We start from the raw sequence: 27,665 nt of genomic DNA, 5'->3' as shown, positions 1-27,665 counted from the left end.
GTGGGATGAACCTTATCTCTTTAAGAGATGTGCAGACGGAATTATCCGTAGGTGTGTGCCTAGAGAAGAAGCACAGAGGATCCTGTGGCATTGCCACGGATCTCAATATGGAGGCCATTTCGGAGGTGAGCGAACAGCCACCAAGGTTCTCCAATGTGGCTTCTATTGGCCCACACTCTATAAAGATTCCCGAGAGTTTGTACGTAATTGTGACAGTTGCCAAAGAGCTGGTAATCTGCCTCATGGTTACGCCATGCCTCAACAAGGAATCTTGGAAATTGAGTTGTTTGACGTATGAGGAATTGACTTCATGGGACCTTTCCCACCATCATACTCAAACACTTATATTCTGGTGGCAGTTGACTATGTATCAAAATGGGTTGAGGCTATTGCCACACCCACCAATGATACTAAAACAGTGCTGAAGTTCCTCCAGAAACATATTTTTAGCAGGTTTGGTGTCCCTAGAGTACTAATCAGTGATGGGGGCACTCACTTCTGCAATAAACAGCTTTACTCTGCCATGGTTCGGTATGGAATTCGCCATAAGGTGGCCACTCCATATCATCCACAAACCAATGGGCAAGCTGAAGTCTCTAACAGAGAATTAAAGAGAATCCTGGAACGGACAGTAAATACCCGTAGAAAGGATTGGGCACGGAGCCTGGATGATGCTCTGTGGGCTTACAGGACAGCATGCAAGACCCCCATAGGGACATCTCCATACCAACTCGTGTATGGTAAGGCATGTCACCTGCCCGTGGAACTGGAACATAAGGCCTACTGGGCAACCAGATTCCTAAACTTTGATGCCAAATTAGTAGGAGAAAAAAGATTGCTCCAGCTAAATGAGCTAGAGGAGTTCAGATTCACAGCTTTCGAAAATGCTAAGCTATATAAAGAAAAATAAAAAAAGTGGCATGACAGAAAGCTGTCATCTAGAATCTTTGAACCAGGACAGAAGGTTCTGTTGTTTAACTCTAGACTTAGGCTATTCCCTGGGAAACTGAAATTCCGGTGGAGGGGACCATACGTGATTACAAGTGTATCACCATATGGTTATGTGGAGCTTCAAGATATTGATTCTGATAAGAAGTTCATTGTCAATGGACAGAGAATCAAGCATTATCTTGAAGGCAACATTGAGCAAGAATGCTCAAGGCTGAAGCTAGATTAAAAGCTCAGCAAAGTCCAGCTAAGGACATTAAAGAAGCGCTTGTTGGGAGGCAACCCAATTTTTATTTATTTTCATGGTTTTTCATGTTTTATTAGGTTCATGATCATGTGGAGTCACAAAATAAATATTAAAAATTGAAAACGGAATCAAAAACAGCAGAAGAAAAATCACACCCTGGAGGAAGCACCTGTCTGGCGTTCAACGCCAGAACAGAGCATGGTTCTGGTGCTGAACGCCCAAAATGGGCAACATCCTGGCGCTGAACGCCCAGAACAAGCATGGTTCTGGCGTTCAACGCTAGAAATGGCTAGAAAATGGGCGTTGAACGCCCAAAATGGGCACCAACCTGGCGCTGAACGCCCAGAGTTGTGTGCAAGGGCATTTTCCATGCCCAAATTGGTGCAGGGATGTAAATGCCTTGACACCTCAAGATCTGTGGACCTCGCAGGATCATTTCAAGATCTGTGGACCCCACAGGATCCCCACCTTCCCTCCTCATAATCCTAGTTTTTTTTTCTTTCCACATCTTCTTCTTCATCTATTCCCTCTTTTTTTGCTCGAGGGCGAGCAACATTCTAAGTTTGGTGTGGTAAAACAATTATGTGAAGGATCTATAGCTCAGTGGTAGAACATGTGGCTGCAAATCAAGAGATACCTCAGGGGATGCACTTCCCTCCACATAATTATTGGAAGCAACTGAGGATAGAAATACCAAAAATCACTAGGAATCAAGCCACAAAGGCAAGGAAGAGACATAAAAGAGCTCAAGAACATCATTGGTGCCTCAAGAAGGAAATGCCATCATCACTAAGGTGGACTCGTTCCTTGTTCTTACTTTCTCTGTTTTTCGTTTTCTCTATGTTAAGTGCTTATCTATGTTTGTGTCTTCATTACATGATCATTAATAGTAATTAGTGTCTAGTTTGATTTTATCCCCAAATAAGTTATAGTCTATTTTTCTCATCATCAGCAAACATGAATAAAATAGTAGATCTTTTGAATAAGAGGCAATAAAATTTCGAGTTTTAATAAGAGAAATTATAATTAGTTAAATGTGGTGGCAATGCTTTCTGTCTTCTGAATGAATGCTTGAACAGTGCATATGTCTTCTGAATTTGTTGTTTAAGACTGTTAAATATGTTGGCTCTTGAAAGAATGATGAACATGAGACATGTTATTGATAATCTGAAAAATCATAAAAATGATTCTTGAAGCAAGAAAAAGCAGCAAAGAACAAAGCTTGCAGAAAAAAAAATAAAATATATATATATATATATAATAAAATAGGCAAAAAAAATAAAAAGAAAAAGAAAAAGCAAGCAGAAAAAGCCAAAAGCTCTTAAAACCAAGAGGCAAGAGCAAAAGGCCAATAACCCTTAAAACCAAAAGGCAAGGGCAAACAAAAAGGATCCCAAGGCTTTGAGCATCAGTGGATAGGAGGGCCTAAAGGAATAAAATCCTGGTCTAAGCGGCTAAACCAAGCTGTCCCTAACCATGTGCTTGTGGCGTGTAGGTGTCAAGTGAGAACTTGAGACTGAGCGGTTAAAGTCAAGGTCCAAGCAAAAAGAAAAGTGTGCTTAAGAACTCTGGACACCTCTAATTGGGGACTTTAGCAAAGCTGAGTCACAATCTGAAAAGGTTCACCCAGTTATGTGTCTGTGGCATTTATGTATCCGGTGGTAATGCTGGAAAACAAAGTGCTTAGGGCCACGGCCAAGACTCATAAAGAAGCTGTGTTCAAGAATCATCACACTGAACTAAGAGAATCAATAACACTATCTGAATTCTGAGTTCCTATAGATGCCAATCACTCTGATCCTCAATGGATAAAGTGAGATGCCAAAACTGTTCAGAAGCAAAAAGCTACTAGTCCCGCTCATCTAATTAGAATCTGAGCTTCATTCAAAAACTCTGAGATATTATTGCTTCTCAACTTATTAGTTTTCTATTTTATTTGTCTAGTTGCTTGAGGACAAGCAACAGTTTAAGTTTGGTGTTGTGATGAGCGGATATTTTATACGCTTTTTGGGGTTAATTTCATATAGTTTTTAGGATGTTTTAGTTAGTTTTTAGTTTAATTCTATTAATTTTTAGGAAAAATTCATATTTCTGGACTTTACTATGAGTTGTGTTTTTCTGTAATTTCAGGTATTTTTCTGGTTGAAATTGAAGGAGCTGAGCAAAAATCTGAGTCAGGCTGAAAAAGGACTGCTGATGCTGTTAGATTCTGACCTCCCTGCACTCAAAATGGATTCTCTGGAGCTACAAAACTCGATATGGCATGCTTCCAATTGCGTTGGAAAGTAGACATTCAGGGCTTTCCAGGAATATATAATAGTTCATACTTTGCACAAGGATAGACGACGTAAACTGGCGTTCAACGCCAGTTCTATGCCCAATTCTGGCGTCCAGCGCCAGAAAAGGATCAAAAGCTGGAGTTGAACGCCCAAAATGGCACAAAAACTGGCATTCAACTCCACAAATGGCCTCTGCACGTGGATTTCTTAATTCTCAGCCCCAGCACACACCAAGTGGGCCCCAGAAGTGGGCCTCTGCATCATCCATCATAGTTTACTCATTTGTTGCAAACCTAGGCTACTAGTTCAGTATTTAAACAACTTTTAGAGACTTATTTTGTATCTCATGACATTTTAGATCTAAACTTTGTATTCTCTGATGGCATGAGTCTCTAAACCCCATTTTTGGGGGTGAGGAGCTCTGCTGTGTCTCGATGAATTAATGCAAGTATTTCTGTTTTCCATTCAAACACGCTTGTTCCTATCTAAGATGTTCATTCGCGCTTAACTGTGATGGAGGTGATGATCTGTGACACTCATCACCCTCCTCAAATCATGAACGTGTGCCTGACAACCACCTCCGTTCTATATACGATTGAATGAGTATCTCTTAGATTCCTTAATCAGAATCTCCGTGGTATAAGCTAGAATTGATGGCGGCATTCATGAGAATCCGGAAAGTCTAAACCTTGTCTGTGGTATTCCGAGTAGGATTCAAGGATTGAATGACTGTGACGAGCTTCAAACTCCTGAAGGCTGGGCGTTAGTGACAGACGCAAAAGGATAGTAAATCCTATTCCAACCGGATCGAGAACTAACCGGTGATTAGCCGTGCTGTGACAGAGCGCGTGAGCGTAGTTTTCACTGGAAGGATGGAAGGTAGCCATTGACAACGGTGATCCACCAACACACAGCTTGCCATAGGAGGACGTGCGTGCGTGAATCAGAAGACAGAGGAAAGCAGAGATTCAGAACGCAAAGCATCTCCAAAACTCCAACATATTCTCCATTACTGCATAACAAGTAACCGTTAATCCATGCTCTTTTGTTTATTCACAATTCAACTGATAAACATAATTGACTTCCTGACTAAGATTTACAAGATAACCATAGATTGCTTCAAACCAACAATCTCCGTGGGATTCGACCCTTACTCACGTGAGGTATTACTTGGACGACCCAGTGCACTTGCTGGTCAGTGGTACGAGTTGTGAAAAGTGTGATTCACAATTCGTGCACCACTCAACCCAAGCACACACCAAGTGAGCCCCAGAAGTGGATTTCTGCACTATCTGCACTTAGTTACTTATTTTTTGTAATCCTTAATAACTAGTTTAGTATAAATAGCACTTTTTACTATTGTAATCAGATCATCTTATCATCTTTGGACTTTTATTTTACATTTGGGAGGCTGGCCATTCGGCCATGTCTAGACCTTTTTCTCTTATGTATTTTCCAACGGTGGAGTTTCTACACCTCTTAGATTAAGGTGCGGAGCTCTGCTGTTCTTCGTGGTAGAGACTAGAACCAATTGGCAGCATTAATTCATGAAGAAAAATTAACTATGAGGTTTAGACTTTCCGCATTAATTCATGAAGAACAGCAGAGCTCCACACCTTAATCTATGAGGTGTAGAAACTCACCGTAGAAAATACATAAGAGAAAAAGGTCTAGGGATGGCCGAATGGTCAGCCTCCCAAATGTAACATAAAAGTCCAAAGATGATAAGATGATCTGATTACAATAGTAAAAAGTGTTATTTATACTAAACTAGTTACTAAGGATTACAGAAAATAAGTAACTAAGTGCAGATAGTGCAGAAATCCACTTCCGGGGCCCACTTGGTGTGTGCTTGGGCTGAGCATTGAGCTTTACACGTGCATAGGCCTTTTCTAGAGTTAAACGCCAGCTTGGATGCCAGTTTGGGCGTTTAACTCTAGTTCTGGTGCCAGTTCTTGCGTTTTATACCAGAAAAGGGTCTCTGACTGGCGTTTGAATGCCAGTTTGGGCCATCAAATCTCGGGAAAAATATGGACTATTATATATTTCTGGAAAGCCCAAGATGTCTACTTTTCAATGCAATTGAGAGCATGCCAATTGGGCTTCTGTAGCTACAGAAAATCTACTTCGAGTGCAGGAGGGTTATAATCCAATAGCATCTGCAGTCCTTTCTCAGCCTCTGAATCAGACTTTTGCTCTGATCCCTTAATTTCAGCAGAAAATACCTGAAATTACAGAAAAACACAAAAACTCATAGTAAAGTCCAGAAATGTAATTTTTGCATAAAAACTAATAAAAATATAATAAAAAATAACTAAAACATACTAAAAACTATGTAAAAATACTGCCAAAAAGGGTATAAATTATCCGCTCATCACAACACCAAACTTAATTTGTTGCTTGTCCCCAAGCAACAAAAAACAAAATAGGTTAAAAAGAAGAGAAAATACAATAAATTTCAAAAATATCAATGAAGATTAGTTTTAATTAGATGAGCGGGACTAGTAGCTTTTTGCCTCTGAACAGTTTTGGCATCTCACTTTATCCTTTGAGGTTCAGAATGATTGGCATCTATAGGAACTCAGAATTCAGATAGTGTTATTGATTCTCCTAGTTTAGTATGTTGATTATTGAACACAGCTACTTTATGAGTATTGGCCGTGACCCTAAGCATTTTGTTTTCCAGTATTACTACCGGATACATAAATGCCACAAACACATAATTGTGTGAACCTTTTCAGATTGTGACTCAGCTTTGCTAGAGTCCCCAGTTAGAGGTGCCCAGAGTTCTTAAGCACACTCTTTTTGGTTTGGACCACGACTTTAACCGCTCAGTCTCAAGCTTTTCATTTGACACCTTCACGCCACAAGCACATGGTTAGGGACAGCTTGATTTAGCCGCTTTGGCCAGGATTTTATTCTTTTGGGCCCTCTTATCCATTAATGCTCAAAGCCTTGGATCCTTTTTACCCTTGCCTTTTGGTTTAAAGGGTTATTGGCTTTTTCTACTTGCTTTTTCTTTTTCTTTCTTTTTCTTTATTTTTTGCCATTTTTTTTTCGCAAGCTTTGTGTTTTTCACTGCTTTTTCTTGCTTCAAGAATTAATTTTATGATTTTTTAGATTATCAATAACATTTCTCTTTTTCATTATTCTTTCAAGAGCCAACAATTTTAACATTCATAAACTTCACTATAAAAAATATGCATTGTTCAAGCATTCATTCAGAAAACAAAAAGTATTGCCACCACATCAAAATAATTAAACTATTTTCAAGATAGAATTCGAAACTCATGTACTTTTTCTTTTTCAGAAAACATTTTTCATTTGAGAAAGGTGAAGGATTCATAGAACATTCATAGCTTTAAGACATAGACACTAAACACTGATGATCATGTAATAAAGACACAAGTATAGTTAAAACATAAAGCATAGAATTCGAAAAATAGAAAAATAAGAACAAGAAAATTAAAGAAGGGGTCCACCTTAGTGACGGCGGCTAGGTCTTCCTCTTGAAGATCCTATGGAGTGCTTGAGCTCCTCTATGTCTCTTCATTGCCTTTGTTGCTCCTCTCTCATGGCCTTTTGGTCCTCTCTGATTTCATTGAGGATAATGGAGTGCTCTTGGTGCTCCATCCTTAGTTACTCCATGTTAGAACTCAAATCTCCTAAAGAGGTGTTGAGTTGCTCCCAATAGCCTTGTGGAGGAAAGTGTATCCCTTGAGGCATCTCAAGGATTTCTTGATGAGGAACTTCCTCATGCTCTTGTTGAGGTCCATGAGTGGACTCTCTTGTTTGCTCCATCCTCTTTTTAGTGATGGGTTTGTCCTCTTCAATGAGGATGTCTTCCTCTATGACAATTCCAGCTGAATTGCATAGGTTATAGATGAGATGAGGGAAGGCTAACCTTTCCAAAGTGGAGGGCTTATTCACCAACTTGTATAGTTCTAGAGGTATGATCTCATGAACTTCTACTTCCTCTCCATTCATGATACTATGGATCATGATAGCCCGGTCTACTTTAAATTCAGACCAGTTGCTAGTAGGAATGATAGAGCGTTGGATGAACTCCAACCATCCCCTAGCCATGGGTTTAAGGTCAGGCCTTCTCAATTGAACCGGCTTGCCTTTTGAGTCTCTCTTCCATTGTGCTCCTTCCACACAAATGTCCGTGAAGACTTGGTCCAACCTTTGATCAAAGTTGACTCTTCTAGTGAAAGGATGAGAATCTCCTCTCATTATTGGCAAGTTGAATGCCAACCTTATAGTTTCCGGACTGAAATCCAAGTATTTCCCCCAAACCATTATGAGCCAATTCTTTGGGTTCGGGTTCGCACTTTGATCATGGTTCTTAGTGATCCATGCATTAACATAGAACTCTTGAACCATTAAGATTCCGACTTGTTGGATGAGGTTGGTGAGAGCTTCCTAACCTCTTCTTCGAACCTCACGTCGGATCTCCAGATATTCACTCTTTTTGAGCATGAAGGGACCTCGGGGATCACCTTTTTCTTGGCCACAACTTCATAGAAGTGGTCTTGATGGACTTTTGAGATGAATCTCTCCATTTTCCATGAATCGGAGGTGGAAGCAATTGCCTTTCCTTTCCTCTTTCTAGAGGTTTCTCCGGCCTTATGTGCCATTAATGGTTATGGAAAAATAAAAAGCAGAGCTTTTTTCCACACCAAACTTAAAAGGTTTGCTCATCCTCGAGCAAAAGAAGAAAGAAAAGAGGAGAAGAAGAAGAAATGGAGGAGATAGAGGGGAGTAGTGAATTTGGCCAAGGGGGTTTAAGCGTTTATGATGTATGAAATTGAAGGTGGTAAGGAGGGGTATTTATAAGGTAAGAGGGAGATGGAATTCGTGTAAGAGGGGGTTGGGTTTGGGAAGGAAATGTTTTGAATATGAATGGTGAGGTAGGTGGGGTTTTATGATGGGTTTTTGGGGAATAGTGGATGGATGTGAGTGGTGAATAGATTATGGGGTAGAGTTATTGATTTCATTGGTCAAGGGTATTTGGGAAAGAGTGTTATGGAAAGGTGTAAAGAGGAGAGAGAGTGAGTTGGGGTAGGTGAGGATCCTGTGGGGTCCACAGATCCTGAGGTGTCAAGGAATTGTGGTCTCTGCACCTTTTTGGCATTTAAATACCCTCTGTGTGCCATTTCTAGCGTTTAACGCCATCTCTGCTACCTTCTCTGGCATTAAATGCCGGGCTGATGCCCCTTTCTGGCGTTTAACACCAACCAGACACCCTTTTCTGGCGTTAAACGCCAGTCTGTCTGCCGATTCTGGCATTTAATGCCAGCCAGACAGCCAAACACCTTTTTCTGGCGTTAAACGCCAGTAAGCTGTCTTCCAGGGTGTGCTATTTTTGATGCTATTTTTAACTCCACTTTAATTCTGCAGTTATTTTTGTGACTTCACATGATCATCTACCTAAAGAAAACATAACATGACAATGGAAAACAAATGTCTATAAAATTAAATATCATTAAATAACATTGGATTGCCTCCCAATAAGTGCTTATTTAATGTCAATAGCTTGAAAGTGAGCTCTTAGAGAGCTCCACAGAGACACAGAGCTTAGTGGTGGCCTCCCAACACCAAACTTAGAAGTTGAGTGTGGGGCTCTGTTTGACTCTGTATTGAGAGAAGCTTTTCATTCTTTCTCTCTATGGTTACAGAAGAAGATCCTTGAGCCTTAAACACAAGGTAGTCCTCGTTCAATTGAAGGACTAACTCTCCTATGTCCATATCAACTACAGCTCTTGCTGTGGCTAAGAAGGGTCTTCCAAGGATAATGGATTCATCCTCATCCTTCTCAGTGTCTAAGATTATGAAATTAGCAGGGATGTACATGCCTTCAACCTTCACTAAGACATCCTCTACAAGTCCATAAGCCTGTTTCATTGATTTGTTTGCATCTCTAATGAGATTCTTATAGCTTGTACCTCAAAGATCCCTAGTTTCTCCATTACAGAGAGTGGCATGAGGTTTATTCCTGACTCCAGGTCACACAGAGCCTTCTCAAAGCTCATGGTGCCTATGGTACAAGGTATTAAGAACTTTTCGGGATCCGGTTTCTTTTGAGGTAATTTCTGCTTAACCAAGGCATTCAGTTCAATGATGAGCAATGGAGGTTCATCCTCCCAAGTCTCATTACCAAATGACTTGGCATTCAACTTCATGATTGCTCCTAGATATCGAGCAATTTGCTCTTCAACAATATCTTCATCCTCTTCAGAGGAAGAATACTCATCAGAGCTCATGAATGGCAACAGTAAGTTCAGTGGAATCTCTATGGTCTTTGTATGAGCCTCAAATTCCTTTGGTTTCTCAATAGGGAACTCCTTAGTGGTCAGTGGACGTCTAACAAGGGCTTCCTCACTGAAAATCACTGCCTTTTTACTCTCTCTAGGTTTGGCCACTTTGGCTATTGTTATGGCCTTGCACTCTCTCTTTAGATTCTCTTCTGTATTGCTTGGGAGAGTACTATGAGGGATTTCAGTAACTCTTTTACTCAGCTGACCCACTTGTGCCTCCAAATTTCTGATGGAGGACCTTGTTTCAGTCATAAAACTAAGAGTGGTCTTAGATAGATCAGAGACTATGGTTGCAAAGTCAGAGAGGCTCTGCCTAGAATTCTCTGTCTGTTGCTGAGAAGATGATGGAAAAGGCTTGCTATTGCCAAACCTATTTCTCCCACCATTATTATTATTGAAGCCTTGATTAGGCTTCTGCTGATCCTACCATGAGAAATTAGGATGATTCCTCCATGAAGGATTGTAAGTGTTTCCATAGGATTCTCCCACATAATTCACTTCTTCCATTCCAGGATTCTCAGGGTCATAAGCTTCTACTTCAGAGGAAGTTTCTTTAGTACTGCCGGATGCAGCTTGCATTCCAGTCAGATTCTGAGAAATCATATTGACTTGCTGAGTCAATATTTTGTTCTGAGCTAATATGGCATTCAGAGTATCAATCTCAAGAACTCCTTTCTTCGGAGTCATCCCATTATTCACAGATTTTCTTTTAGAAGTATACATGAACTGGTTATTTGCAACCATCTCAATGAGTTCCTGGGCTTCTGCAGGGGTTTTCTTCAGATGAAGAGATCCACCAGCAGAGTGGTCCAATGACATCTTGGACAATTCAGACAGACCATCATAGAATATACATAAGATGCTCCATTCTGAAAGTATGTCAGAAGGACACCTTCTAATCAATTGCTTGTATCTTTCCCAAGCTTCATAGAGGGATTCGCCTTCCTTCTGTCTGAAGGTTTGGACTTCCACTCTAAGCTTGCTCATCTTTTGAGGTGGAAAGAATTTGGCCAAGAAAGCATTGACCAACTTTTCCCAAGAGTTCAGGCTTTCTTTAGGTTGTGAGTCTAACCATATCCTAGCTCTGTCTCTTACAGCAAAGGGGAAAAGCAGAAGTCTGTAGACCTCGGGATTAACCCCATTGGTCTTAACAGTGTCACAGATTTAGAAGAATTCAGCTAAGAACTGATGAGGATCTTCCAATGGAAGTCAATGAAACTTGCAATTCTGCTGCATCAGAGAAACTAATTCAGGCTTAAGCTCAAAGTTGTTTGCTACAATTGCATGAATTGAGATGCTTCTTCCATAGAAGTCGGAAGTTGGTGTAGTAAATTCACCAAGCACCTTCCTTGCATCTCCACCATTGTTGGGTTAGGCTGCCATGTCTTCTTCTTTTTCAAAATTTTTTGTCAGGTCCTCTCCGGAGTGTTGTTCTTTAGCTTCTCTTAGCTTCCTCTTCAGAGTCCTTTCAGGTTCAGGATCAGCTTCAACAAGAATGTCTTTATCCTTGTTCCTGCTCATATGAAAAAGAAGAGAACAAAAAAGAAGACGAATCTTCTATGTCACAGTATAGAGATTCCTTTATGTGAGTATAAGAATAGAAGAATAGAAGAATGAGGTAGAGAGAGAATGAGAGGAATTCGAACACAGAGAGAGGGAGAGGGTTCGAATTATTAGATGAGTAGAAGAGAAGTGTTAGTGAATAAATAAAATAAATAGAAAGAGATGAGAGAGAAAGTATTCGAATTTTAAAAAGAGGGAGAAGAAAAATATTTTTATTTTTCTTTAATTAATTAAGTTAGAATTCGAAATTAAAAAAAAAGAAATAAAATAAAATTAGAATTTAAAACAATTAGTTAATTAAAAAGAATTTTGAAAAAGTGGTTAGTGATTCTCGAAAATTAGAAGTGAAAAAGTAATTAGGTGGTTTTGAAAATGATAAGAATTAGTAATTTTTTTTTTTAAATTTAAACAAACAAGTCAAGTAGTTAGTTGAAAAAGATTTGAAAATAAATTTTGAAAAGATAAGAAGTTAGAAAAAGATTTTGAAATTAAGTTTTGAAAAAGATATGATTGAAATTTATTTTGAAAAAGATTTGAAAAATAAATTTAAAAAGATTTGATTTTGAAAGTTAAAGTTGATGACTTGACTAACAAGAAACTAAAAGATATGATTCTAGAATTTAAAGATTGAACCTTTCTTAACAGGAAAGTAACAAACTTGAAATTTTTGAATCAAAACATTAATTGTTAGTAATAATTTCAAAAATTATGAAATAAAATTAAGAGAAAGATTTTGAAAATTAATTGAAAAATTTTCGGAAAACATGAAAGAAAAATGAAAAAGATTTGATTTTTGAAAAAGATTTGAAAAGATAAAGTTTTATATTGAAATTTTGACTTGATTAACAAGAAACAACTAAATTTTGAAAAATTTTTACTAAGTCAACCCAAAATTTTGAAATTTATGAGTAAAATAAGGGAAAGATATTATTTTTGATTTTTGAATTAATGAAGAAAGAGAAAAATAACAAAATGACACAAGATATAAGAATTTAAGATTAAAACAAATAATGTATGCAAGAACACTTTGAATGTCAAGATGAACACCAAGAACACTTTGAAGATCATGATGAACATCAAGAACATATTTTTGAAAATTTTTAGGAAAAGAAAGACATGCAACACCAAACATAAAAATTTTTAAACTTTAGACACTAATAATTCGAAAATGCATATGAAAAACAAGAAAAAAAACACAAAACAAGAAAATAACAAGATTAAACAAAGAAAATCATCAAGAACAACTTGAAGATCAAGAAAGAACACATGATGAATTTTCGAAAATTTTAAGAAAAATAAAAAGATGTAATTGACACCAAACTTAAAATTTGACACTAGACTCAAACAAGAAACACAAATTTTTTTTGGTTTTATGATTTTATTAATTTTTTTGTATTTTTTTCGAAATTATTTTGGAAAAAAGAGAATAAAGAAATTCAAAATTTTTAATAAGAATTCCAGGATTCATGCAATGTTAGTCTAAAGCTTCGGTCCAAAAGAATTAGACATGGCCAAATGGCCAGCCAAGCTTTAGCATACACTACAAGAAAAAAGGCCTATGGCCATGCTTTTTTTTTTCTACGCTTTAAAAGCGTAGCCAAAAGTGGTATATAGCCACGCTTTTATGAGGGTGGCGATAAAATAAAGATTTGGCCACTTTTTTTTTGCTACGCTTCAAAAGCGTGGCGAAAAGTGTCAATGGCCACGCTTTTATGAGAGTAGCAATTGATGCGAGTTTTGGCCACGCTTTTATTTGCCACGCTTAAAAAGCGTAGCCGTAGAGAGAAACCGGCACGCTTTTAAAGTGTAGCAACAGAGTTTTGTTATTGCGGCATTTAAAAAGCGTAGCCATTTATGAGAAGCCTTTTAGCATGCTTTGAAAGCGTGGCCAAAAGGTTCCCCCGAAAAAAGAAAGGTAGGGATCGGATAAAATAAAAAAACCCCTCTTCGTTTAAAGACTTAGAGAAAAAAAGCCACCATAAAAAACTTAGAGAAAAAGCTTCATTGTACTGTGCTTGCTCTGCCCTAACCCCTTCTCATTCGTGCTCTGCGCTAACTACTCCTCCATCAAAAGCCCCAGCGACGAGACACTCACTCCATTGTGCCCTAACTCCTCTTCCTTCATTGTGCCTCGCCCACACCGCGCGACGACACTCCGACCACACTCCTCCGTGAAGAACGATGATGCGATTGCAATGCCTCTGCCGGAAATCCCTCTTCTGGCACTCCCAACCCTCCTTCTTTGGTGACTATCTCTGGAAGCTAAGTGACTCCCTACGCTCAGTCGCCATGGATGCTCCCCTTTGCCGCTGCTCATCCCTTCCGTCGCTGCAAAACCCTAACCCCCTAACCCCTTCCGCGCCGCTGCCTTCTTGCTTCTTGCTTCTTGTAAGTCCTCTTCTTTGTAAGTCGCTCCGCAAATCTGATGGCTACATTGTGACGAAGCCTAGAATGACGAAGACCAGTGATGAAGCCCAAGATGATGAAGCCCTCACTTGTTGGTAATTTCATCTTTCATTCTCTCTGTCTCATTTCATATACTTCGTCTTTGCATGTGATTTTTATTCATTTCCTTAGTGTGTGATTTTTGTCTCCTCGATCAAAATCAGTGTTTTTTTTAATGATTCAGGGGAAGCTTTGTCGAATTGATTAATCGGTTTAAGTGTTGTCATGTTGAGCTGGTTAAGCAAGTTGCAAAGAAAAAAGATTGTTCCTTTTTTTGTATTAAATCGCATTGTAATTTGAATATTTGGGGGTTCATGATTCGCGTGTTTATTTGCATGTCTGCTTTGTTTGAAGATTTATGACATGTTCATGCTTCGAATTTAATGATGCCATTTTCCTTGTCTGTGATTTGTGAGATCAATTTTGGATTATATGAGATTGCACTCTTGTAAGGGTTCCTCCTTGGGTTTTGGTTCATTGTGCAAGATCTTCAGCTGCTAAACAAAAAATTGTCCTTATTAATTTTTTTCTGGACCAAGCCTCTAATTATCTTGTCAAAAAACCATCATAGTGATTTTATGACTGACTTTGCTTTTTTACTTTGTTTGTGACTTAATAAAGAAATCTGTTTTGTATTTAAGCCCGGGACAAGAAGTATAGGCAAGCTATTACTGCCGCTGGCTCTGGTAATTTTCTCCTACTGGCTCACTGTATCTTGATTTTGGTTATTTTAAATTGGTTTCTGTGACGGTAGTGACTATAGGTTCATTTGAGCTATCGTGTCCTATGTTCATGTGTTGGAACATATGAGTAATGTAAAACTATTAAACTAATGACGTGATTACATTAGAGTATGCTTCATTTTGCTTCTGATCAACAATAATTTTTCAATGTACATGGAATCTAGCTCATATCTTTATTTTTATTTTAGCTATAACTATATACAATACTCTTGTTACTTCTAATTAATTACCATTTGTCAATTAGAATCTATATCCATAGTTTGTTTCACATACCAAAGAGGATATTATGACCTTTATATATATTAGATTCACTAACTTCTTTGATGTGCCTTCTTTGGTGTCTTCTTATTGATGAGTATTATGGATATTCTAATCTGTTTATTGGGCATCACATACCACTGTACCAGTAAATTTGAACATGAGGCATTTGCAATTTCAACTAGTAACTTTGAGGATTTGATTCCATTTGAGGAGTGTATTGAGTTAGCAATTGTGGGTGCCCCTGATTATTATTTGCTGTTCACTCATAATGGTTGTACCTTCAAGTTAGTTTTCATCCTCTGCATAGAGCACAATTTACAATTACATTCTTGCTAAAATTATTTAAAGTTACTTATATATTTGAAAACTGTTTCATTTTTGTCAATTTAGAAGCAGCTATTTGTTGTCGAGACCATTGTTATCATCACCAAACATGAGTTCATGGTCCTATGTTTTCATTGTGTTTTGGTTTATTTGACTGAATCTTAGTAGAAATGAAGCAGGAATGCACCATTTGGATGTTGCATAAGTTCCTGCACGAATTGTAAAATTAACTTCCAAAATTCAATCCTTGGTTTAAGATTCTTTTCCTTATAAACACACTTCTCTGAGTTCTCTCATCTTTCTTTTATTTCTTTCTCATGGGTTAATCCATTTCTTTTCCTAATATATACGAAATTCATGCCAAGATTAATGAGATATATATTAAGAGAAAATTAAAGGGACGAATAATTGATGATGACGGGCATTAGACGTAACATGATTTTCAATATGTATATGTATAATGTATTGTTATTCCTATATTATTTTAATTTTAATTTAATTTCTCCACCGACAGAAAGCAACAGAAATCTTCAAAATTAATCAACTATCTAATAGCTACTACCCAATATATTGAAGCTGATTAATGAGTACTTAGTAGTATTAGCTTTATCCATTTAACTTTTTGCAGCTGACTTTATTATATGTGCCATGCATAAGGCTTTCATGCTAATATGTTGTAATTTACTTTGGATAAATAATAACAAATTCTTGTTTCTCAAATTCAGGGAGCAATCTCACAAATTCAATTTCTTCAAATCTCTACCATTTGCACCACAAGACTCCAAGAAACTTGTTAGTTTTTGCTATGTCTGCTGATGGTATTGCCTCTTTTTTCTTCCTCCTTCCATGTTTTCTGAATTTCGTAAAGGCTTTGAGAATTGACGCTACTGGTGTCTTTGTCTTGAATTATTGGATTATTATTACTGGATTTGGATACTAATTCTTGCCGATTGCCACTGTTTGTGCTTTTAATATTGAATTTTGTGAATTGGTGCATTTGGTTTGCGCTGTCTCACTTGAATACACTTGCACAACTATGTATCATATTGATGTGGAGGTCTTTCGAGTGTTTTAAGCTGTTAGAGATATTATTGCAATTAAATAAGTTTATTTCCTAAAATATTCAACAGGAAAAACTTGACTCAGTTTATGTCTTCATGAATACCTATTTGTTTTTAGGAATTTTTTTTATGTCTGCCAGTGATGCAGAACCAATAAGACATTAAGGCTTGATTTGGTAAAGTTTTTCTGAAGAAGTGCTTGTGCTTTTCAAAATCACAAGCTCCTCATTTGCGTTTAGTTTAAATATGTAGTAATTAAAATACCATGTAAAGTAAATAATTACGAGAAATAATGCCATGATGATATGTAACTTGTATCTGTATGTGTCAGTAATATATTTTGTTTTAAATTTTTCAAAAGGTAAATGTAATTTTGATTTGTAACTACTGCCCTAGATGCGAGCAATGCAAGTAACTTAACTATATTTCTCTTTACTTTATACTTTTTGTAATTTCCTTCCCAAGAAAAGAGTAATGTATGGCTCAGAGCAAGGAGTTCTAAATTTTATTTAGGGATGTGAATCTCATGGATATAAGATTCCTTTATGTAATTTTATGGAGATATGTTTGTAATAGAATTCAACTACAAGTGTCCACTTTTGCATTGTTTACGGCTTTTATTTTTAATTTTTTATTGATCCTTTTTCTTCCTTTCTTATTGTTTTGATAAATATTGCTGTATCTGTTCATTTATTCAGCATGCTGCTTGCAGATTGGAATTTATTAGTCTTCATCAAGAAAACTTACAGCTAGATGGAATTATATTCTTTTCCCTTCCTGGTCTAGTCTAGGTCGTAGGGCTCATTCTGGTTGTGCAATTTGACATACTGCTAGCTGTGAAACAGTCCATATGTAATGTCTAAGACAGAATTTCAAATGATTGTTACAAAGAATTTGATCCTTGTTACTTAGCTAGCCTAAAATATGTTTTGTTTTGTTACTTAAGTTCACAACTATAACAGGTTTTGTTTATGCATGTTAACAATTCTGAATTCTTGTTTCTTTATCCAAGTTCATATTAATATTTTATATATACAGTACAATATAACAAGTTAAGGACTCTTTTTCTGTTCATGCATGAAAAAGCTTGTGAGATCCGTTTAAGCGTAACTGAATAGTATAATTAATTAATTAAATAAATAAACACAAAACATTTAGGCATTTAGCTAACTAACAACTCTAGTTGCCTTCTGTTTAAGCAGTCTTCTTTTGTTGCTTTCATTGAGCTGTTGTTATGCTAGTGTATAAAATAGATAAAAAATATATATAGTTAGTTTTTTTTAACATATAGTATCTTAAAAAAAACTGATTAGATTTTAGTCTTTTAAATTGACCATTATCCTTCTGATTTTGAGTTGCTTGCTCATGTCTTTCCAAGGTGATTGCTGTGGTCAGAAAAAGAGAGTTGCATAATTTTTCATGTTTTGCTGTTTCTATTTGATGGAGTAATGTTTAATTAATATAGTTATTCTTAGGTAGAAGTTTATTATTATTATAATTACCTTATGGCTTGAGAATGATTGTATTTAAAGTATACTTATCAGGAGACCTAAAATTAGATTATTGAAAAATCACAGCCTAGATATACTTTAATCTTAGAGAAATTAAAGTTGAGACATACTTGCCGGTTTAAGTCAAAATTGAAATAGTACTAGTAATTCATAAAACAGTTTATATAACAGCGAAAAATAATCAAGAAATGTGTTAATTGCTGGTTGGTTGCTACATGCTACAATGGCTATTTTTTTCAGTAAAAAAAAAATAGGCTGACAAGTGTTAGGGGCCACTCTCACCCTGGTTGAAGATGAGAATTAAAATTCTCAAAAGAGTTTATATTCATGTATTTTTTATGTTTTAAAGTAAGAAAAAAATTTAATTCTCAAGAGCATTTTAATTTTATGCTTTCCAACAGGCTTTTGATAGTTATCTATCCACTACTACTACCACTTCTTTTATTCTGCTGCTCCTGTGGTATTGCTTTGATGTTGCTGTGGTACTGATTATCTGCTGCCGAATCGCTATTCGCTGCCGCTGCTACCTTTCTAATTCTGCTTCTGCTGCGCTACTACTTTGGTGCTGGTGTTGTACGGATTAAGACAGTATTTAAGGTTGGTTCATGCAAATTTAAATACATCTATTAATTTGTTATTAATGTTATGCGGACAACTTAAGTGCTTTCCTGAGGCACTCACTTCAGGACCTTCTTTAAGAATTGCTAAAATTTAATTTTCTTTGCTATTTTATGTCCAATGCCTTCAAAGTATTTTGGAGACTTGGAAAATATTGTCTCTTAGTTAATTAGGAAGCTAGACTCGCAGTTAGTGAGACTAGCAGTAAAGACTTCAAACTAGAAACTTAGCTATCTATTTGAAATATATAGGTTTTCAATGGATGTGTCCAAGGATTGGATGGATACACCACGTCATGAAAAAGAATATCAACTCGGTGTAGAAAAGTTTTTACACTTTGCTTTTTTATCACCGGGAATTCCTCAAGGGGAAGAAACTCAATGCCCATGTGCAAAGTGTTGTAATAGACTTTGGTTAAGGAGAGATGTCGTGTATGACCATCTAATATGCAATGGATTCGTAAAAGGTTACAGGCGGTGGTTTAATCATGGGGAATCACTTGTTGCTATGGATGTTGACAGTGACACAGATGAGGAATATAACTGCAATGATAACATTGATGAGTTGTTACGTGATAGATTCAGAGATACTACACAAGTTGATGGACATAACATGGGGCCTAACGAAGGTGCAAAAGAATTTTATAAATTGGTAGACGAGGCAAGCCAAGAACTATACCCTGGATGTAAAGGATTCACAAGATTATCCTTTACCATCCGTCTTTACTTGTTAAAATGCTTGCATGGTTGGAGTAATGCGTCGTTCACTTCTCTCTTAGAATTATTGAAAGAAGGAATGCCACGTTTGAATATTCCTACTTCTTTTGATAAAACGAAGAATATGGTGAAGAATTTGAGTCTTGACTACCAAAAGATCGATGCATGTCGTAATGATTGCATGTTGTATCGGAACGGGCATGAGAATGACTCATCTTGTCATGTCTGTGGAACATCCCGTTATATTGAGCATTATGTAGAAGAGGACGATGCTACCTCATCTAAAAAGCCTCGTAAAGTTGCTACAAAAACTCTAAGGCATTTCCCCCTGATTCCCAGACTTCAAAGGCTTTTTATGTGCACAATGACGGTTGAAGCTATGTCTTGGCATCATAATGAACGTGTTAAAGATGGGTCGTTAAGGCATCCTGCCGATGGTGAATCTTGGAAAGCATTTGACAGTCGACATGAAGATTTTGCAAAGGAGCCTCGTAATGTGAGACTTGGCTTAGCAAGCGACGGATTCAATCCGTTTCGAACTTTGAGTAGTACACATAGTACATGGCCTGTTATTCTGATGGTGTATAATCTACCCCCTTGGATGAGAATGAAGCCTGATTATTTTATGCTCTCTTTACTCATTCATGGCCCATAATCACCGGAAAATGATATTGATGTCTTTCTTCAACCACTAATTGAAGAATTAAAAGAATTATGGGTGTTAGGTGTTGAAACATATGATTCCAAAGAGAACAAAACATTCAACATGAGAGCATGTCTTTTATGGACAATTAACGACTTCCCTGCGTATGCTATGTTATCTGGGTGGAGTACAAAGGAAAAATTGGCTTGTCCATGTTGTAATGATGAAACTTCTTTTATATATCTGAAACATAGCCACAAGACTGTTTATATGGATCATCGAAGGGTTTTACCCATGAACCATCCATGGAGACATAATAAAAGATCTTTCAATGGGAAAACTGAACTTAGGTCTCCACCGCAGTTGTTAGATGGAACAACTGTATTTCATATATTGCAAGGGGTAGATAATTCTTTTGGGAAGAAGCAAAGGAGATCAAAGAATGGCATTTCAAATTGGAAAAAGCGGTCAATCTTTTTTGATTTACCATATTGGAAGTTCAACATGTTTAGACACAACCTTGATGTTATGCACATAGAGAAGAATATAGTTGATAGCATAATTGGAACTCTTTTGGATATTTCTGGAAAGTCAAAAGATCATGCAGCTGCGCGTTTTGACCTTAAAGACATGGGTATTAGGAAAAACCTTCAACCAAGAGATACGAATGATGGTAAAAGAACTAAGTTAGCAAAGGCATGCTTCTCAATGACTGCAGCAGAGAAAACAATCTTTTGTAGTGTGTTAAAAGGGGCAAAGTTACCAGACGGCAGCGCTTCCAATATCGCTCGATGTGTGCAGCAAACAGAAAAGAAGATTTCTGGTTACAAGACCCATGATGCTCATTTCATGTTACATTACTTGTTGCAAGTACCGATTAAGAGCATACTTCCTGACCATGTTGCCATCGCTTTAGTTCGCTTATGTTCATTTTTTCACCGGATATGTCAGAAGGTAATTAGCCTAGATGAGGTAGTTAACTTAGAAGCAGAGATTGCTAAGACATTATGCCAATTGGAGAGGATTTTTCCTCCAAGATTTTTTGACATAATGGTGCACTTGCCTATCCATTTGGCAAATGAAGTGAGGTTAGGTGGTCCAGTTCAATATCGTTGGATGTACCATGTTGAACGATATATGTGCACACTAAAATCGTATGTTCGTAACAGAAGTCATCCAGAAGGATCCATTGTCGAAGGATATTTGGCGAATGAGTGTATTAATTTTTGCTCAAGTTATTTGCATGAAGATATCCAGACAAGATTCAACAAAGTCCCTCGAAACAATGATGAGTATGTTTCAGATGAGCTGCGAACTCCGAGTTTGTTTCCAAGCAAAGGATGTCCTTTGGGTAGAAAAATGGGAGATTTGTTCATGTTAGATGAAAAATCAGAAATACAAGGTCATGCATACATCCTAAACAATTGTGATAAGATCAAAGTCTACATGAGGTATTTTGTTTGATTCATTGTCATTTCGTAGACTTCAATCATAACATTTTACCCTACTAATAAATAAGAATATGAATATTTGATCTTCAGAGAGCATGAGGAGGCAGTAAATGACAACAATCCACGAAGAACAAAGTGGGAGAAAGCCAAAGACCATAGTCAACAGTTCTCAGAATGGTTTAAAACTCGTGCCATGAAAAAGGATGTGCCTGGTTGGGCAAAAGTGTTGGCTAGGGGTCCAAATAGAGTTGCAAAAAGATTTTCAGGTTATGTTATCAATGGGTATAGGTTCCATACAAGGCACCGTGATGTGAGACGTAAAACCCAAAATAGTGGTGTCACATTGGAGGCATTGACTCCTAGTTTTGCTACTGTGAAAGATAAGAACCCAATTGAAGCAAAAGTAACCTACTATGGTAGAATAGTTGATATGTTTGAATTAGATTATTATGGCCAATTTAAGATAGTCCTGTTTAAGTGTGAGTGGTATACAGTTGCAAAAGACAATTTTGGTCTCTCATATGTGTATTTCAGTAAAAAATGCTATCAAGAAGAACCATTTGTCCTAGCATCCCAAGTAAACCAATGCTTTTATGTGCAAGACCCATATGTGAGTGATAAACACTATGTTATGAAAACAATTCCAAGAGATTTATTTAGGATAAGTGATGACCTTGAGTCTGATTCCCCCATAATATATGCAAGGGAGCCATGTGAACCTAAAGTGATTCCCAGTCTCCCAAATGATAATGGCGAAGTTGATCTAGTGAGGAATGATCTACGAGCAACTATTATAGATGTGGCTCCAAATATGTTTGCCAAACAACGTGGTGAGGAAGATGATGAGGAAAGCGAATACGAGTACATAGAGGACTTTGATTCTGAAACTTCTTGACATGTTTTCATGTAATGCTGTTTTGGTAGAATTCTAAATGTCTCATTTGTTTTAGTTATTTTTCTTATTATTTTTTTTGGTGACTTGTCACGCCCAGTTATTTTGCTTATTTAATTACTTGCTTATGTTGATTATGTTCATTTAATTATTCATAAAATAACATTTTTTTCATTGCAACTCTTGTGTATGCAGAATGGAGAAAGGAGAGATCACTAAAAGAAAACGGATAAGTACCTTAGCCCAAAAAATGAAAGAAAAAAGTCCACAAAAAAAGAATTCCTTTGAGGTTACACAAATGAGGTCAAGTGCTGAATTGCTACAACAATACAATATTAAAAGAGAAAAGATCATGGCTGAAAATAAGAAGGCTAGCTTCCAAGGTCAAAACCCAAAAGATCAAACAAGAAACCAACCCATCACAATCGTGGAAGATGCCATTAAAGAGCAAGCTAGGACTCCAAAGAAGAAAAAGAAGGTCCAACCCATGCCACTTTTTTAAGAATGTGAACATAATGGGAACGGGACAATGTCTCATGCCGAAAAGACCTCCAAAACTGGGAATCAAAGGACTGTTGAAGCTGATACAATGGAACAAAATGATTTAAGTTCTGATGATGAGGGAGAAGATACAAGCGAGCTAAGTGCAAGTTCAACAAAAAAAGGAATGAGTCTTGACATGTATTTTAAGGTACATGGGATAAATTTGGAAAATGAAGAAGATGAGGAAGATGAGCTTGATGATGCTGCAAATGATGAGGGTAATGGAGGACAAGCTAGTAATGAAGGTGCTTTTCTTGTTTTACCTTATTATCAAAATATAGCTTGTATTACTTCTAAGTTGATTTGAGTTAAAATTCTGTTATTTTAATTGGACTTAGGCACAATAAAGAAGAAAACTCGTGGAAAGACTATGTGCAAAAAGCTTCATGCCACTGATTTTAATGATCGACGGGAGGTGGAATTTTTTGGAGGGCAGCCTATAGGTCCAACCAAGGAGGTTGTATCTAACCTCAACCAACTTTTGGGCACAACAGTTAGAAATCCTCGTTTTGTGACTTTGCTATATACTAGTTGGCATGGTGTACCTAAAAACCTCAAAGAGGACATGTGGGAGTATGCCAATGTATGTAACTATAGAATTATAGATAATTTTTTTAAAATTTATTTGTTACTTTATTTATGCTAACCTTTGACATTCTAATTTGTTGTCTTGTTTAGCAAAAATTCATTCTTCCAATAGCTTCAAAGCCGTGGGTAATGAAGGGATTTTGTCGTGCATGGAAAAAATACAAAGGCGAAATAAAAAAGGAACATTTCTTGAAGTACAACACAAAAAAAGAAATGATAAAGAATCGACCGTTAGAGATCCCTGAGGTTCAATTTCGCAAACTAATTCGGTATTGGAGTCTTCCAACTGTCAAGGTAATATTGTCTTTTAGTTCTTTATGTGATTAAACTTGGTGTTTTCGAAAAAAGTAGTGTGATTTTGAAAAAACAAGAAAACATGTTTATTAAGAATAATAACATCTCTTTTTCATGTTTATATTTAGGCTGTGTCTATTAAGAATGCTGAAAATAGGTCAAAACAAAAATATCCTCACCGGATGGGTTCCACAAATTTTGGAATAGTGCGCAAGCAGCTGGTAATATAACTTATTTTTTTGTGATTTCTCATTTATATTCATGTTGTAGTTTTCTAGTTAGTATGCTTCATGTAAATTTTTCTATATGTACTCTAGCGCGACTCTAAAGAGAACAGTGAAGAACCATCAAGAGTTGAAGTTTTCATAGCAACTCGCACAAGTAAAAAAGGAAAAGAAATTGATGCTAAAACACAAAGCACAATTGTGAGTTGTTTGTATTTGTATTTGGATTTGTACAATATAAATTCTATAGTGATTTCTATTAATATTGAGTTAATACGGCTTTGTATTTTATTGCTCCTCACTTTTGACAGGCTGAACTTCAAACCCGCATAGAGGCAGGGGAAAATGATGAAGATGCATTTGTAGGAGTGCTAGGAAAGGACCAACCAGGTCGAGTTCGTTTTTATGGGGCTTCGATTACAAGAAGGTCTCTTAAAAAGGATGAGGAGATTCGACAAGTCAAAGTTGAATACAACAAGGTTGAATAATTAGAGAAGAAGATGGACGGTGTATGTAGTTTATTAAAGGTATTGGTGCACCAAGTCAACCCTGGAATGAGTGAGGAAGAGGTAGCAGCCTTAGTGCAAGCTGCCCAAAATTCTCCTTTGGATGCCTCAAGTAGCAGACCGAGATATACTCCTCGCTCCTCCGAATCAACTCATATTCCACCCAAAGATGTAAGTCATTATCTTTGGATATTCGATATATTTCCATTCAAAGTAGTTGACTTATTGTTGTTGTTGATTTTGGACATTTGATAGTGAAATAAAATATTATAAATGGTGCTAATGGTGTTGAATTGGAATCTAAATTCAAAGTTGTTGACTTTTTAGTAGTGTTTTGTTTTGTATTTAGTGTGGTATTGAATCTCAATTTTGGAAAACACGAGAAATCTTTGAAGATTTGCACTTTTTCGTAATCAAATTGGAAAAAGAAAAAGAAAAGAAACCATAATTGAATTTTAATGGTTTTGTTTCTTTTGATTTTTGCAGACTCCAGAAGGAATTAATGGCTCTCATGGTATATCTTATTTTGCTTGATTTATTTGTTGGGGATTGGTCTTTTCTTTCTTTCTTTTCCCACCTTTATTAATTAGAAGAAAAAATCGGTTATAGAATCCATATGCAATTTGTATTGATTCTCTAGTTGCTAGAATAAACTTATGTGCATGCATATGACTGCAGGTGCAGTATAGGGCTACAAGAATGGTTAATTTGGTTGTGAATACATGCCATTGTTGAGTTAAAACATGTGATAGTTGCAGCAAAAAAAGGGGGAGGGGGGACAGTTTGATTGTTAATATGTCTTTTCATTTTTTGGTTTGGTATAAGATGCACTAACACACAACATTTAAAATTATGCAGGGCAGTGCTGAAAACAATTTCGCTCACAATGATGATCAGTAATCATGAAGTTTTATATTTTGTAATGAAGTGTAAAGGAAGTAGCTAGATAATGTTACCCATGTTGGAATTGTAATTCATGTATTAGGAAATTGCTAGTGGATGAGACTTTGATTTTTGGTATTTTGTTAGAGTATATCATGTGATCAAACACTTTTTTTCTGTGACAAGTTTATGAAGCAATGATTAGTTGATTTAAAATTAGTAATCTTTTAAATTTTAAAATTATCTATGATTTTGTAAGGTTTATAAAAAAAAATAGTGCCAATAGGTACTAAACTAACTTACAGCCACGGTTTAAAAGAATGGCTATATTGTACAGCAGCAATCAATAGCCATGCTTTATAAGCGTGGCTGTAATTTAGTTCCGTACCTATTGGCACGCTTTTAAAGCGTAGCCATATCTCCACTTGTTGCCACGCTTTGGAAGCGTGGCGATAAACGTTATAGTGGGTATTAACAGTCACGCTTTAAAAGCGTAGCTGTATCTCACAGCTATTGGCACGCTTTAAAAGCGTAGCAATATGTCTTGCTATTGGAACTTTTTTAAAGCGTAGCCATATGTCTTGCTATCGGCACACTTTAAAAGCCTAGCCATATCTTGATATTGGCACGCTTTAAAAGCGTAGCCATATCTCACACATATGGCTATGCTTTTAAAGCGTGGCGATCTGTAAAAGCGTGGCAAGAAAAAAAGCGTGGCGATAGGTCAGCAAAAGCGTGGTGATAGAGCAACCGGCACCCTTGCAGTTGTGACGCTTTCAAAAGCGTGCCGGTAGCTCAAAAAGCGTGGCGAAAAGCTATCGCTACGCTTTTTTGGACTTTTCACCACGCTTTAAAAGCGTAGCAAAAAGCTTGTTTTCTTGTAGTGATAACAAATACGGACATGTCCTTTCTACAATGGAAAGTGGAAACCTCAGTCCAAAAGATTAGACATGGCTTAACAGCCAGCCAAGCTTCAACATATCTCATGAAACTCTAGAATTCATTCTTAAAAATTTTTATGAATTTTTCGAAAACTAAATTTTTTTGTTTTATTTTTCGAAAACAAAAATAAAAAGCTTAAACATAAAATAAAATTTCCAAATCTAAGCAACAAGATGAACCGTCAGTTGTCCAAACTCGAACAATCCCCGGCAACGGCGCCAAAAACTTGGTGCACGGAATTGGAATCACACCTTTGCAACTCCGCACAACTAACCAGCAAGTGCATTGGGTCGTCCAAGTAATACCTTACGTAAGTAAGGGGTCGATTCCACGGAGATTGTTGGCTTGAAGCAAGCTATGGTCATCGTGTAAATCTTAGTCAGGCGGATTCAATTGGTTATGAGTTTTGATAATTGAAAGATAAATAAAACGTAAATTAAAATAAAGATACTTATGTAATTCATTGGTGGGAATTTCAGATAAGCATTTGGAGATGCTTTGTTGCTTCTGAACCTTTGCTTTCCTATTGTCTTCATCCAATCATGCGTGCTCCCTTCCATGGCAAGCTGTATGTTGGTGGATCACCGTTGTCAATGGCTACCATCCGTCCTCTCGGATGAAAAATACCAGGTACAGTTTCTGCATGGCTAATCAACTATCAGATTTCTCGTCTCGGATAAAAAATACCAGGCACAGCTACCGCACGACTAATCATCTATCGATTCCCACTTGTGTTAGAATAGGATCTCTCTATCCTTTTGCATACTGTCACTGTACCCAACATTCGTGAGTTTGAAGCTCATCACGGTCATCCCGTCCCAGATCCTATTCGGAATACCACAGACAAGGTTTAGACTTTTCGGATCTCTGGAATGCTGCCAATTGGTTCTAGCCTCTACCACGAAGATTCTAATCTTATGGATTCGAATGCTCTATTGTCAGGAGAGGCAAGTCAAATCCGTAGATCAGAGACCTAAGAGACTATACTCCGGCTGTCGTCCAATGACTACGTTGAACATCATGTAGACCGCTTGTGGTTGTCAGGCACGCGGATCTTGGCTAAGCGAGTAACGAAGATAGTAGGTGATTGTCACGGGTCACCCCTTCATTATGAATTAACTGAATTAAGTACAAGAGTATATCATGAAGAAGAAGTAGGCATGAATTGAAAGAAAAACAATAGAACTTGCATTAATTTATGAAGAACAGCAGAGCTCCACACCTTAATCTATGAAGTGTAGAAACTCCACCATAGAAAATACATAAGAGAAAAAGGTCTAGGCATGGCCGAATGGCCAGCCTCCCAAATGTAACATAAAAGTCCAAAGATGATAAGATGATCTGATTACAATAGTAAAAAGTGCTATTTATACTAAACTAGTTACTAAGGATTACAGAAAATAAGTAACTAAGTGCAGATAGTGCAGAAATCCACTTCCGGGGCCCACTTGCTGTGTGCTTGGGCTGAGCATTGAGATTTACATGTGCATAGGCCTTTTCTAGAGTTAAACTCCAGCTTGGATGCCAGTTTAGGCATTTAACTCCAGTTCAGGTGCCAGTTCTGGCGTTTTACGCCAGAAAAGGGTCTCTGGCTGGCGTTTTAACGCCAGTTTGGGCCATCAAATCTAGGGCAAAATATAGACTATTATATATTGCTGGAAAGC

The 27,665-nt window shown here is 37.0% G+C and overlaps 1 pseudogene; it reads left to right on the top strand.

The window, feature by feature from the left end:
• The first annotated feature begins 18,599 nt into the window (after nt 1–18,599).
• Nucleotides 18,600–22,025, top strand: LOC107609601 (uncharacterized; annotated as a pseudogene).
• The last annotated feature ends 5,640 nt before the right edge of the window (nt 22,026–27,665 follow it).

The sequence above is a fragment of the Arachis ipaensis genome, chromosome B1, assembly GCF_059453495.1.
Source record: "Arachis ipaensis isolate K30076 ecotype BB chromosome B1, ASM5945349v1, whole genome shotgun sequence".
Classification (NCBI taxonomy): Eukaryota; Viridiplantae; Streptophyta; class Magnoliopsida; order Fabales; family Fabaceae; genus Arachis; species Arachis ipaensis.
This window is presented reverse-complemented; position numbering and strand designations above follow the sequence as displayed.